The 13728-nt window shown below is 49.1% G+C and overlaps 1 protein-coding gene across 5 annotated transcripts in view; it reads left to right on the top strand.

Annotated features, from left to right (window-relative positions):
• Snx29 (sorting nexin 29) overlaps nucleotides 1–13728 on the top strand; it is a 389328-nt gene that overhangs the window by 193580 nt on the left and 182020 nt on the right. The gene's annotated exons all lie outside the window — the stretch shown is intronic.

The raw sequence follows: 13728 nt of genomic DNA, 5'->3' as shown, positions 1-13728 counted from the left end.
GTGTATGTGGGAGTCATTCAAAATAGAGTGTGGTCCAGCTGCTGTCTGGGTCTCCGCCCTGCCTGTGGGAGGGGGCTGGCTCTGCTGGCCTAGGTGCTGCTGCCTAAGGCTGAGTCTTTTCTGCTCTCCTCCAGCTGGGTGGTGTGGGTGTGTCTCCCCTGAGCTGCCCTGTGACTCCCAGGAGTCTGCCTGTCTTCCTCCCTCCCTCCCTCCCTTTCTTTTCCTTTCTTGTCTGATCTTATTTGATGGTTACTCTTAGAATTTGTTTCTTGCGCCAGGCAGGGTGACACATAACTAGAACCCCAGCTACCTGGGAGGCTGAAGCAGGAGGATTGCAGGTTTGATGCCAGCCTCAGCATCTTAGCATAGATCTTGTCTTTCATTAGGGCTGGGGATGGAGTTCAGTGGTAGGATGCTTCTGGCTTCAATCCCCAGTACCAAAATAAAAAAATTGTTTCTTTTGACTGGACTTAGAAGTAGAAGCCAGTGGAGAGGACAGCCTGCCTCTCTTGGCAGTCTGTCCCTGGTGTCTTTCTAGAGCCTTCATTCTCTTAGCCAAAAGTTTGGCATGTTCTGCAGCCTCTTCATTATTTTTCTTAGTAGGCCATTTCTTCAGAGCAGTAGGTAGCTGTTTGTGTTTCAGGATGTGTGGAGTGACGGGACATGAACCCTGCTGCCTTTGGTCCTGGTTTTCTTATTTACTTAAGGACTCTCTGACATGTTGATGGATGTCATCTTCTGAAGAGAAATTGAAAAGTTTGCAGATCTTGCTAGCTCTTCTGTGACCTAGGTGACAAGACGTGGTAATATCAGACCAGGACCCTCCCCTCCCCCAAAGTTGTTTTTTTTTTTTTTTTTTTTTAATAACAACAAATAAGTTGGCCCATAGTGCTGCCATGGACAGACATGTGCTTTCTCTGGTTCTTCTTGAACATAATGGGAGTTTCCCTCACTCAGCAGCAGGCAGACAGGCCATGGGGTGAGGCCCCGGCTGCTTGGAGAAACTTGTTACTGGTTCTCTGGCTTGGACCACATGACCCTCCTGTCTGCACTCAGGGCAGGGGCAGCTCATCTCCTGAAACATGCAGGTGTATGCTCACTGTCTGGGGGATGACTTTTGGCAGCCAGTGGATCCGCCCCACCTCCTTGCAGCGGACAGCTAATGAGGCACTGCAGCAGAGGCCCGACTTACGCTTGGTCCAGACCACGTGCCCAGTAGCTCTGCCTGGAGCTCAGGCCCTGGGCCTGAGAGGCTCTTGGAGTACCGGGTATTTGGGGCTTACTTCCTTTTCTTTGTCTTTCATTACTTAATTCATTAGTCCTCAAACTAATGTGCACAGAAATCTTCTTGCATATTCATTAAAATGCAGATTTCTAGGCCTTCCCTGGGGGCCCACTGGATTAATTTCTGGGACTAGAGGCCTAGGGATTTGCATTTTAGCAGGCTTCCTCTCCCATCTCTTTCCCCCAGTGATGTTGATAAGGGTGGTCCATGGCCTGTGGTTCAGAGCCACTCTGGTCAGAGGGACAGGCCTGCTCTTCTCCCGTCTCCCACATGTGCAGCCTTGGCCTTCGGCCTCCCTGCCTCTGCCCCGTGAGTGCAGCCACTCGGCCTGGGCTCTGCCCCATAAGTATCCACCTTACCTTGGTCTTCTCTTCTGTCCCCTTAGGATCCTTGTGTGCTTCATTGTGACTCCTTTTGTCTTTTCCTCTGTCACTTGACCCTGTGGCGTTCTTCAGGACTCATAAGGGAAGGGGGCTTTCAATGGGATTTCTTTTCTAAATCATCTTTTTCTCTCTGTGAAACATAGACTTTGCCATAACCTTGAGTTTCAGGGCTGATGGTTTTTCTCATTCCTGCCTGTGCCGTAGGCATCCTTGATACAGTTCTCCTTGTAGGTCCCTGGAACAGGGACAGATTGCAGATTTTCAGCATTAATTGTCTGAAGGTTTTCTAACATTTCTTAACAAAAATCATCTTTCTTATCCCTCATCTTCTGAACAGCTGGTTTTTGTTGACTGGCTTTGTGTTGAGGCTTTGGGATTCCTTCCCAAGCTGCTGGAGGTACTTTCTGGTGTCACTTGTTGGCAGGAAAAGTGTCTTGGCAAAGCACAGACCCCCGTGGCTGACCTGCTTTCAACTTCTGAGATTCTCATTTCTCTCTCATTGGGTGTGTGCGTCCTTGACTTTCAGCTTTCTCGCCCTCCAGTGGCTCCAGATCATGTTTCTTTGAGAGCATCTTCAGCCTTCTGGTACCTTTCTTCTTCCGCTTGCTTCCTGGGCTCCCCCATCCGGGCCTCCTGGGGGAAGTGCCTGTTTGCTCTGAGCTTAGGTCTGAGAATTCATCCCAGCTCTGCTTGGCTCTGGATCTTGTTGGAAAAAGGAAAAAAAAAAAAAAAAAAACATGTAAGAGCAGGATGGGCTTGGAGAGTCTTCTGCTTGGTTTGGTAACTGTGGAAGCTGAAGCCCACAGAGGGGGGGTAGCTGGTCAAGGTCACAGAGTACTCCCTGGCAATTTGCCAGTTATTAGAATTTAAACTGCATTTCCTTTCATCCAGCAGCTCCATTCCAAGGAGTCCCCCACAAAGAAATATTTACACATGTGCACAGAGACAGGTGTCTCTTACAGGAGGCTGTGGATTGTGGTGCTGTTTGAATTGGGATCAGTAAAAGCCTGGCGGGATAGACTGGCTGGGTCTGGAGTGTAGCGGTGGTAGAGAGCTTGGCCCTGTGCGCTGCAGGATGGAGACGGCCACACAGCAGCAGAACAGTAGCTGCTGAAGTGTGTAACTGCGGGCATATCTGAACACACAAATGCGCGGGCAGATGTGACTGGGAAGAGACCTGGGACAGTGCTGAGGAGCATGGGATGGGTGGGAGGCCAGGCTGTGGCAAAGGTGACCCGCACTTCCTGCACTCTGCACTTAAGCATTTGAATTTTAAAAACATGGGTAGAATACACATACCATAAATTGACATGCCCTAAGTGCAGTCGCTTCAGTGCTTTGGTTTTTAATATGGTCACAGAAGGTTGGAACATCACTGCTCTGACTCCAGGGCATTTTGGCAGAATCCTGCACCCGTGGGCAGGCAAAGGCTCACAGTAGTGCTGAGCACTTGTAGCATCAGTAAAAGCTATCCTGGCAACTGGGAAACAGCCTTTTGTTTCTGTGTATTAAATTGTAGACTGAGCTCCCTCCTGTGTACACAGAGCAAGGAGGAAATGTCGCAGGACATGCAAAGGCTCACAGAAGTGCTGAGCACTTGTAGCATCAGTAAAAGCCAACTGCCATTGGCACCATGTCCTGTCGTTACAGTCGTCCAACTTCCTGAGCAGTTACATGGACCGAGCGAGAGAGGACACACCTTTGAGAGAATATAAGCTCTCTAGATATCAAATGGATTATGTGTGATTTGCTGGCTGGGTTGGCACTTGAACCCCACACCTGTGCCTTGGTTTGCAGGAGTTGGGCACGTGTACAATTGGGGCAGGGCAATGTAAAAATAGGTATTTTTGCCTGCAGTGAATGTGTTACTTATATAATTTGAAAAAATAAACTTTTTAAAGAAGAAAAATAGGCAGAAATGCGCACTTGTACTGAACATGTCTGTGAAGCACACCTTGTTCTTTAGATGGCATCCCCAGCGGGAGTGGCAAATGCTGTCTTGTTGACTGATTTGTTAAGCTTATACATGGAGTCTCAAGGTAGGCATGGGCCAGGAATTCTTCAGGAAATATTAAGTCTAATTTGGGCCTCATCTGATTCTGGCTGTTCTGTGGGTTCAGAGATGCAAGATGGAACTTTGGCCTTTTCAGAGCTTCTCATCTAGGTACGGTCAAGGTCACCACCTGATGTTCTGTTAATTATTGTTACATTGCCACGTACAGAGCATTCTTTTTGCACCAGGCACTCTGTTAATTGCTTCATCCATTTCCTGTATGTGATGCTGGGAATGGAACCCAGGGCCTCGCATGTGCTGGGAAAGTGCTCTACCATTGAACTATAGTCCAGCCCTTTTAAAAAAATTTTTGTTGAGTCAGAGTCTCAACAAGTTGCCCAGGTTGGCCTTGAATTAGCAGTCCTCCTGCCTCAGCTGAGTAGCTGGGAGTATAGGCTGGGCCAGTGCTCCTGGCTTCCATTTCCTTTTTATTCTGCCAACACTACCCTGTAAGGTAGCTGCAGTTATCCTCTCTATACCCAGTGGGAGACTATGCCCAGGGCAGCCAAACACTTTGCAGAAGGTGGCCAGGATTTGAACCTGGGTCTGTCTGACTGTAGCCCCTGTACCTTTTGTGTTGTCCACCTCATTTTATTGGTGTGTGTGTGTGTGTGTGTGTGTATAGCTGCACAATATCTATGGAATTGAAGCAGCTGAAAAAAATCCTTGTCATGGGCTTTTGAAATTCCATGGTCTTAAGAGCAGGATGTACTATAATTTCCTGTGGAAGGTCTTACTTCCCATAAACCCAGGGCTTACTAATGCACAATTTCTCCCTCTGTGAGTAACTCTGCTGCTTTCAAATTGAATTGCAGAAGTCACACATGTGTATTGCACCAAATAAAAATGATTCAAAGGTTTAGAATGAAAATACATTATTTATCGTTCTCCATGCTCCATGACAGCCAGGTTGGCAGCCCAGGGTGTCTTTGATCTGTGTGCAGACTGCCCTGTACCTCACTAGAGGATGTCTTTTCCCCCACTTAGACACACCACACTCTCTGCACTTCTGATTAATGTTCAGACCTGGATGCACCTGCAATCTGGGGTGAGCTGTTTTAAGAACAACATTTGGAGCCCTCTGTGCCACCTCATCTCTGCCAACAGGCTGATCCTTCCTGGACCTGTAGGGTGCAGCCAAGGTCCAGAGTTCTGTTGCGCAAATGCACTAGCACAGCTTGGATCAGGCAGGGGTCGCTGTGCCTGGCATACTTATCCTGTGTGGTTTATTCCAGCAGACAGGTGGTCTTCACTGTTGGGCCGCCCTTCACACAGAGGAAAAGCACAACACCGAAGTTTCCATCAGAGCCTATGGAAGGCACCTCACATGAGCAGGTGGAAATGGGCTGGCAGGGGTGTGATGACAGTTCCGCCCTGTGCAGCGGCTGCTCCCGGTTGTGCTGTGCATGTGTTATATATTTAGCTGATCTCTTGGAGGAGGGATGCGGCATCTGAACAGGTGAGCATCTTCCTCTGCAAAGACCGAGTGGAGAGGAAACCTGTGGTAGAGAGACTTTCTGGTTGTGAAAAGAAGACAGGCTCTCTGTATGTTTGTCTTTTTTAGAAATCACCTTGTCTTTAATGCTTTGGGCAAGAGTTTGTGTTTTTGCCCTGTTCGATTCTCATAAGAGGCATTATGATGGCGAAAACAGACCTGGTTGTGAAATGAAATTATAAAAATGCTACAGTGAGACTCAGTGCCTAGGGGAAGGGTCAGTGCCCCTCCCTGTCAGCCTTTCTTCAGGAACCTAATTAACCATGGGTCCCTACCTATTGCATTGTAAATACCTGCCTTCCTCTTTTGAAATGCAGATACCCCTGTACCAGGCTTTGGCTAGAGAGTCAACAGATGCTTATGAAAAGAGCCCTTTCTTATCTATTTCTGTGAGCATGCTTTAGGTTAGAGACCCTGCAAAGGCCTTCAATCAGGGATTAGGAATTTCTTTAAAAGTGGAAAATAGCCCCAATGGTAGGATGATCTAAGATGACACCTAGTAACCTATAAATGTTGTGAGGAACTGTGGATCAAGGCTCAGAATTTGGAGTTTGTTCTCCTCTGGGCTGCTGGCATAAAGTGAAGTTTGGTGTTCTCCTGCTCTCCAAGTGCTGCTTGCTGCTGCTGCCCATCTAGACTGTTTCCCACAACAGCACTATTAAAACTTGAGGCTCAAAGTAGTGATGTGTGCGACAGGCCCTGCTGGGTTGTGAAATCCGCGGAGAAACGAGCTTTTTTCCTTCTATACTCACCATGTGTGAGCTTCACCTATGACATCTGATCACGTGATTTTCTCCATACTTGGTGAATCTGTCACTAGCCTGGTGTCCTCTGTTCATGCTCCGTGCCATCCTGAGGTTGCATGCTCTCCACAGAATGAGGGCTCTGTCCTCTGGGATGGCTCCCACTGCCAATGCCAGTTGCAAGTTCCAGACTGTGACTTGTGCTTCTGACCCTCCTGCTATAGATGGGAGAGTGCCACTCCCTCCTCCCAGAACTTGGGCGTCTGCTGCAGTGGCTCAGGGAATTCGGAGACTTCCCATCAGTCACAGAGGGTGCTGGACAGAAGTCTGAGCAGGGGCATGTGCTTTGGGGGCAGCGTGGGGCTGGGGAGGTTACTGCTGCCAGGCTGGGGAGGAAGTGTGGGCCCTGCTGTTTAGAATTGGGCGAATCACAACCCCACAGACACTCACTTTCCTGGACTTAATCATATCGACCTTGCACTTGAATTTTGAGGATGCAACGTAGGAACATACTGAGCATGGTGGCTGGTGAGAGGATCAGGGCAAAGGGCAGGCAGTGGTCATGTCACGGCCTTGCACTCCTGGCTATACTCTGCTCGGGGCACTGCTGTGGCGTGCGCTGCCACCTCTGTCTCTCTGGACCGTTAGGCTGCAGCAGGAGGAAGCTGAGCTTCCAGATGCTGCGTGTGTTCCCTGCTCCTGCGCTCTCCGTCTTTGCTGTGTTCACTCTTAGATGGTGACTTCACAGCCTCGGCTCTGGTCTCTCCCCTGGACTCCAGACTCACTTGTCCTGCTGCATTCGTGATGCTGCTTCTCAGGTGGCGGGCGGCACAGCCGTCTGACTTGCCTGCAAACCAAGCTCCTGGTCCTCGTTCACCAGCTCCCGTGTGTTTGCTCTTCCCCCAGTTTTCCTAGCTCCATAAAATGACAGCACCGTTCTTCCTATTGAACTCCTCTCTTGGCTGACACCCCACATCGAGGCTGACTTTCCCTTTCAGCTACCTGCCCCTGCTTCCACACCTGCTGTGTTCACTCAGCCCAGGCCCCCAGTCCACGGCTTCTTGCTTGGACTGTTGCGACAGGTGCCTAACCAGCCGAGTTGTGGAGTCTGCAGGAAGATAATGTGTGATGCAGTTATGTTGTGTGATGCTATGGAAGGTGAGGGGCCTCGCCTCCATTCATGATCCTTCAGTCACATGCTGTTCCTGGAACACACTAAACTGTTGCCTACCTCAGGGCCTTGGCATGTATGTTCCCTGGAATGCTGAAATGCCCCCAGGCCCTTCCAGGGCTCATCTGCTTTATTTTGGTCTCTCTTCAGTTAATACCTCCCTACTGAGGCCTTGCTTACATCTTTTTAATTAACATACTTGCATCACCACCTTCTCATTTTTTAACCCACCTCAGCACTTCGCACAGCCCAACACATTAGACACTCATGTCTTGGTTTTCTGACTCTCTCACCAGGATGCAAGCCTCATATTGGCATTGACCTTTTCTTTTTTTTCTTGATAACATCTCTGAACTTGTAGTATCCATTTCTGACATGAAGTGAATCTTTAGTCACTTGTGAAGAAATGGAAGACTTGCCCAAGGTCACCCCCTGGTGAGCGGTGGAGCAGACTTTGAACCAGGTGTCTGTCTAGTCGCAGAGGGCGCTGTCCTGCTCACCTTGCTCTCCACTGGCTGCAGGGGCACCTGGAAGATGGAGGATGTGATGTTAGAAACATACATAGGGGTGCTCTAGCGATCGTGGGGACTTCCCAGGGAGGAGCCTTGTGCCCCAGATTTCCCCCTCACACATAAATGGGCTGCTCCTACTGGCGCCAGGTGCACCAACTTTTGTTAGAATGTCCTCGGAAGCCAGCTCTGAATTTGAAATGATTCTCCATTCGCGCTCAGCAGTAGCTCCACACGCTGTCTGCACCCCGGGTCCTGCTAAGTTTTTCAGATTGAAAGCAAAACATTAACCTTCTCATGCTGTTTGCCAGGCTGCTCTCCATGGTATTTGAAGTTTTGCTTAAAATAATTTAGGCAGAAACCCTATGTGTTCTCTGGTGCCTGCTAGTGAGACCAGCGTATCGTCTCTTTATCGCAGATGACTTATCACAGATGCCCCCAAACAGATTTGGCAGGCTGCCTGAGGTGGAAAAACTGCGTTCTGGTCTCCAACTTCGAATGACCTGCTAATGGTGCTGAGTAACACACAGCTTTTCTGGAACGGGAAAAGCATTTCTGATTTAAAGTAAACGTCTTTGTGCTGACTGCAGTTTCCGTGTCTCCGATCTCTGAATTTAAAAGGAGCAGGCTTATTGTTTTTGCCAAATCATTATTTTTTCATTTGAAGTCTGATTTCTGTAATTTAGCCATCATGGAAATGCAGGAGAACATTGCTGACCACTGAGGACAGGAGAGCAGATAGGACAGACTTTTCTGTGAGTGATGTGGGTGTTAACTGGGGAGGGAGTTTATTGGAGAATCCTATTTAGACAGGCCATGGGAGATTAAAATGGCCAGACTGAGTCTTCTTTGGAGACCCCAATGAGTTTCTTGGTTTGAAATGCTTTGTAAACCTGAAAGTATCATGTAAATTGAAGCAGTCTGTTATTTTGATTTTTTTCCCCCGAGGACCAACTAACTATGGATATGGATTTCAGGTTTGGATTAGTGTTTTAAATGCAGCCCTTGCTTGCTTGCTTGCTTATTTAGTCAAAAATGTCTGCGGTTGTTTAGATTTGACATTCAGAATTCAATGACAGCAGACCCTCTCCAAACGGGCTACCTGGGTGGGGCGCAGAGAGCATGGGCCAACGCGCTAACCTGCTGCCTTGACTCAGATGACTGGGCACTGCCCACACTTCTTTTGTGCTGCCTTCTTTGAACACTCAGGTGCCCACTCTCTCTCTCAAGACTAATGAAATCATCTGGGCTTGAAAATAAGCAAACCAGACGTTGTGCTTGAGTGGCCCTCTCCTAGCAGGATGAATGGCCTCTGTGCCTCAGCACATGTTCACCTTTGGCCACAGGGAGGACACAGGCGTCTGAGCTAATGAGTGCATCCCTCTTTGGTGAGTAGGCTCCCTGGGCGTGGAGACAGGCTGGGCAAGTCTGCTGCTGAGGTTTCTTTTTTGTAAACTTGAGCCATCCGGGACTGCCTCGCCTTTTGTAAAACTCCAGGGTATGAAACAGTTTCTCCAGAAGCACCTGTTGACAGTTTAAGGTCCCGTATTGGTTATCTGCTGCTGTGTAACAAACTTCTCAAAAAGTTTAGCAGCTTTAACCAGCAAATTCTTACTATCTCATAGTTTGCATGGATTAGCCTTGTTCTATTTGCAAAGTCTGTTATGAGGTTAAATCAAGGTGTCAGCTGAGACTCGGTGTTGGAGGATTCATTGCTGCCCAGGTTGCTGGGTGCTGGTAGCAGGCCCAGGACCTTGTGCCTGTGGCTGGATCTGTCAGTTCCATATGAGGGGGTTGTTTCCACAGGCACCTCACAAGATGGTGGCTGGGGAGGCCATCCCAGCCAGGAGCCACCTGATCTTATAACTTATCTCAGAGTAACAGTGCTTCAATTCTTCTAGATATACTTTATTAGAGGCAAGTCCGTGAGTCCAGTGCAGACTTAGCAGGTAGAGATTACACAAGAAGGTGAGAACTGGGAGGCAGGGGCCATGCGGTGCCTGAGGCGGCCTACTGGTGAGGAAAGAATGACACGTTGGAATTAGGTTTAATTATGTTATTTCCTACATAGAATTAGAGTGTCTGATATACTTATTAAAGCTGCAGTAGCTGAATCAGGCCAGTAGGAGGTCAGAGAGTTGCAGGAAAAGTTAACTAGATTCTAAGGGACCGTCTATAAACTTGTGACTGTCCAGGATTTTTGTCCCTAGTCGTGAAGGTTAAGTGTCTTATTTTTGCATCTGCTTCCCCCAGCATGGAAGATTGCTGATTTTTAAAAAATGCTCTCCCAGAGGGCTGGTGCCTGGAAGGCCAGTAGCCTGATCACTGAGGTGTGTGGGCACGTGGTGGTTTGGATGGCCATGTCTTCCTGATCAGCAGGATCTCCTTGTGGGGGGAGGTAATTAGGCCAGTGAAGGTCAGCACATCTGGAAGCCAGGCAGATGGGGGGCTAGCTCTGAGTTAGACATTTTGGATGCACATTAGTACCAGGTGCTGTGTGCCAGCTGGGTCCGTCTTGCCACGGGCACCCTCCTGCTTGCATCCACCTGGGTTGCTGTGCTGAGGGGCACGGCTGCCATCATGTCTAATGTTTCTGTCTCATTTCTAAAGGCAGTGCCCCTCAAATTCTCACTAACATGTTTTATAAAAGTTTAGTTTGTGTTTTTAAACCCAATTGATGTAGGCAGATTGATGAAAGCCATTCGTTTTCTTAACCTTATTATAAAAAAGGGGAGACCTTTGGTGGCCATCCTCCCCATTTCCTGCTCCCCAAAAGCAATTGTTTGAAACTGTTAAAACTGTTTCTTTCAGTCATTGCCTCAGTGTCTCAGAACAAGACTGTTGCCACTTTCTGATTTTTCACTTGTAGGCATTATTGATTTCTCACTGTGGAAGACGGGTAACACCCCCACACCCCCACACCCCTTGGGCACAGTCACAGCATCATTTAGCTTACACCAGTATTGGGGATTGTTTTATTATACTCTGAACGTGCCAAGCCATCAGGTACAGGGTCATTTTTCCTGCACAGCCTTTTGGCGTCCCTGGAGTTAAAGCTTGTATTTCTTTTTCCTTTCGTTGATGCGTGTGCTCTGTGCTCATCTCTGACTGATCTCCTGGTCCCCCTCAGTATGGAAACCCCCTCAGGAGGCTCAAGCACATTAAGTCACCTGTCACTCACATCCTGAAGCGTGTCTCTGGGGCCTGCTGACCTGCCCCAGCGAGCAGCCTGCTGCTTGGTGGCTCACAGCTCTGACTCAGTTTTGTTTTTATTTCTCAAATAATGGCTTTGAGATTTAATTCATACCATACCATTCAGCTGCTTTTACTGCATTTGTGAGGTTATATGACTGTCACACACCAATTCCAGAACATTCTTATCACCCCCGAAAGCAGCTGCAGGCCCATTAGCGGTAACTGACCCAGCTTCTGGTGAGGGACCCTGTGCTGGGCGTTTCAGGAGGACAGGTCCTCATGATGCATGGCTTTGGGGGTCTTTCCAGATGTGCCCATGTCACAGCAAGACCCAGCGCTGCATTCCTATGCGTGGCTGAGTGGGATGCTGTGAGGACAGACTGCGCTTTGTCCATCCCTTCTTCATTTGGGGTCTTGCCACTTTTGGGGTTTTATGAAAAAATCCTCCGGCTCACTGTGTGCTCGTCCCCTGTAACTTGGATTCTGTGCTCTACTGTTACTAGATTTGTTTTCTCCTTATCATGGGAGGCAGAGTGTCTGTGGGCTGTGTCTGCATGTCTGGGTGCCACCTCTCATGTGGTCGGCCGTGTGATTCGAGGTGGGAGATGTTTTTTGTTGATCCCTGGTTGGCCAAAGGGATTATTATAAAAAAGGTGAGACCTTTGGTTGCCATCCTCCCCATTTCCTGTTCCCCAAAAGGGCTTTAGAACCTTAGGCTATTTCCAGTGTGAAGCCCTCTGTGATAGGTGACACTTGAGCTTTTGCTCTAGCTGCCTCTGTGCTGTGACCCTGGTGCTGAGAAGGCGACTGTGGCCTCCCCCTGAGCCACGTGCTCACTGAGCCCGTCAGTCTTGACGCAGTGCCTGGGGCGCGGGGTTTTGAGGTGTTTCACCATGTACCTGCTCTGTGTCGTCTTCCCCCCTTTCTTGTGTTTCCTTTCTCATTTTCCACTTAGTTATCTGCTGTCTCTATTTTCTGGAAGTTTCCTGCCCTCCTGCGCTCTAGTCAGTGTTCCCTTGTGCTGTCATGGTTTAGCTGCAGAAAAGAGCTTTTTAGTTCTCTGTTTTCACTTTTTGAAAACTGTTTCCCTGTTCTTGTCTTATGACGCTGTCTTCTCCCCTCTGTCTCTGTGAGCATTGCTGGTAATTTGCTTTTGAAGTCCCCCACCTCTCTCTGCAAGCTGCATTTGTTCATTCTGCTCCTGTCTTTGATCTGAGCTGCTGTCTCTCAAGGGTGGTGACCTGGCTCTGTGCTCTCATGTTGGAGCAGTGCCCGAGGGTGGATGGGCAGCTCCATGGAGACTGATGTGGGGTCTCAGCATGTGGTCAGGCTGTGTCATCCTGAGGTCCATCTCCTCTCCTCTCTTGGCCACTTTAGGCTCACAGGGGACCCTCTCCTGTTGCTCCCTGCAGCTGTGTGTTGGCTGCTCTCTGTGGGAGGGAGTGGGTAGAGAGGGGCAGAATGGGAGAAGCCCAGGCGCAGGGTGTCACATCTCTCACTGTTCTAAGCTGCCTGGCCCTCAGCTCAGCCCGCGCTGCTGTGTTACATATGTCACAAGCCCAGGCCGCTCTGCCGTCTGCCTGTCACTCAGGCCTGTGGCCCCTCGTTTTGGTTTCTGGACCATCTTTCACTGCCCTTTCCCAGAGTGTGTGTGAGCACTTTGTGGTTCTTTAATGAGTCCTTCCATCTTAATAGGTTGAATTTGGGTGTGGTCCACTTCTACTTAGGAGTGGAACTCTTACCTCACTCTCAGCTTCTGAAATTCAGTCGTTTCCTCTGTAGTTCTTTTTTTCCTTAAGGGTAAGTTTAAAAATTTAAATTGATATCTTAATGGGATCTTGAGAGAATGTGGGTACAAGTTAATGAGTTCCAGCTCTGGTCTTTCACTAGAAGTCTTTTACATTTTTTTCTGTAAATAACTATTTCAAGCTATAGGTTGTCCCCGGGTCACTGCAGCAGGGGCTGCAGCGACAGTCCCCTGGCACGGGAACAGCATCGCGCAGGCGTCCTGTTGCTGGGGCCTCACTGGCGCAGCAGGCCCAGCCAGCTGTCCTGGTGGAGTTGTAGCCATTGGGTGGCTGGGAATGGTCACAGATCACGTCAGGTGTGGGGACTCCAGTGTTGCTCGGCCTTCCTCATGTTCACTCCCTCCTGGAGGTCACGGGGGCGAGCCTTAGATCCTCACCATCGTGGTTGCCAGGGCATCAGGAGAACTGTCGTGGGGAGCACACGGGAAACAGCCTCGTGCTGAGGCTCAGGCCGAGCCTTATTCTTGGGGCACACCCCTTCTGGAGGAGCTCCTTCCTGCTCTGGTTGTCCCACTTTCCTGGGAACCACGTGGCTGCAGTTCCCAGTCCTCCTTTACCTGCTCTCTGGAAAAAGCCCATACACATGGATGTGCACCTGGTTGTGGGTCCTGTGCCCTGCCCTGGGAGGCATCTCCCTGTGGCATGGCCTCGTGGTCACTCATGCATTGCCAGTAGAGCATTCACAGAAGCTGTCACCCTCGGAGGGCTTGCAGAAGCCAGTTCTTGGTCTTGCATGTCACCAGAACCCCATTACCATCCTACGTTGGACTGGAGGCAGGCACTACCTTGTGGTATAATGTTGTTGACAAAGAAATTTGGCCAACATAAAAGATCCAAGTGTAGGCCCCTGTGTTGCTGGGGCAGTGATGGCTTCCCTGGGATGGAAGAGTGATGAGGTTGTCTCAGACTCCTGTGCGTCTCTCCTGACAGTTCTGAAGTGAAGTTTATCCTCATTTTACTGTTATAAAATACTTTCGTGAGAACACTGTGGTGTGCAAGTATTTAGTAAGTGTGTGTGTGCATACACGTCTTGTGAATTCCTCAAATTTGGCCACATATTAAAGGATCAATGCACCTACAATATAG

This window comes from Marmota monax, unplaced genomic scaffold (genome assembly GCF_021218885.2).
Source record: "Marmota monax isolate L192 unplaced genomic scaffold, Marmota_monax_Labrador192_F-V1.1 WCK01_AAM20220418_F8-fsc00035, whole genome shotgun sequence".
Classification (NCBI taxonomy): domain Eukaryota; kingdom Metazoa; phylum Chordata; class Mammalia; order Rodentia; family Sciuridae; genus Marmota; species Marmota monax.
The sequence above is the reverse complement of the archived record's forward strand: the minus strand, read 5'-3'. Positions and strand labels throughout refer to the sequence as shown.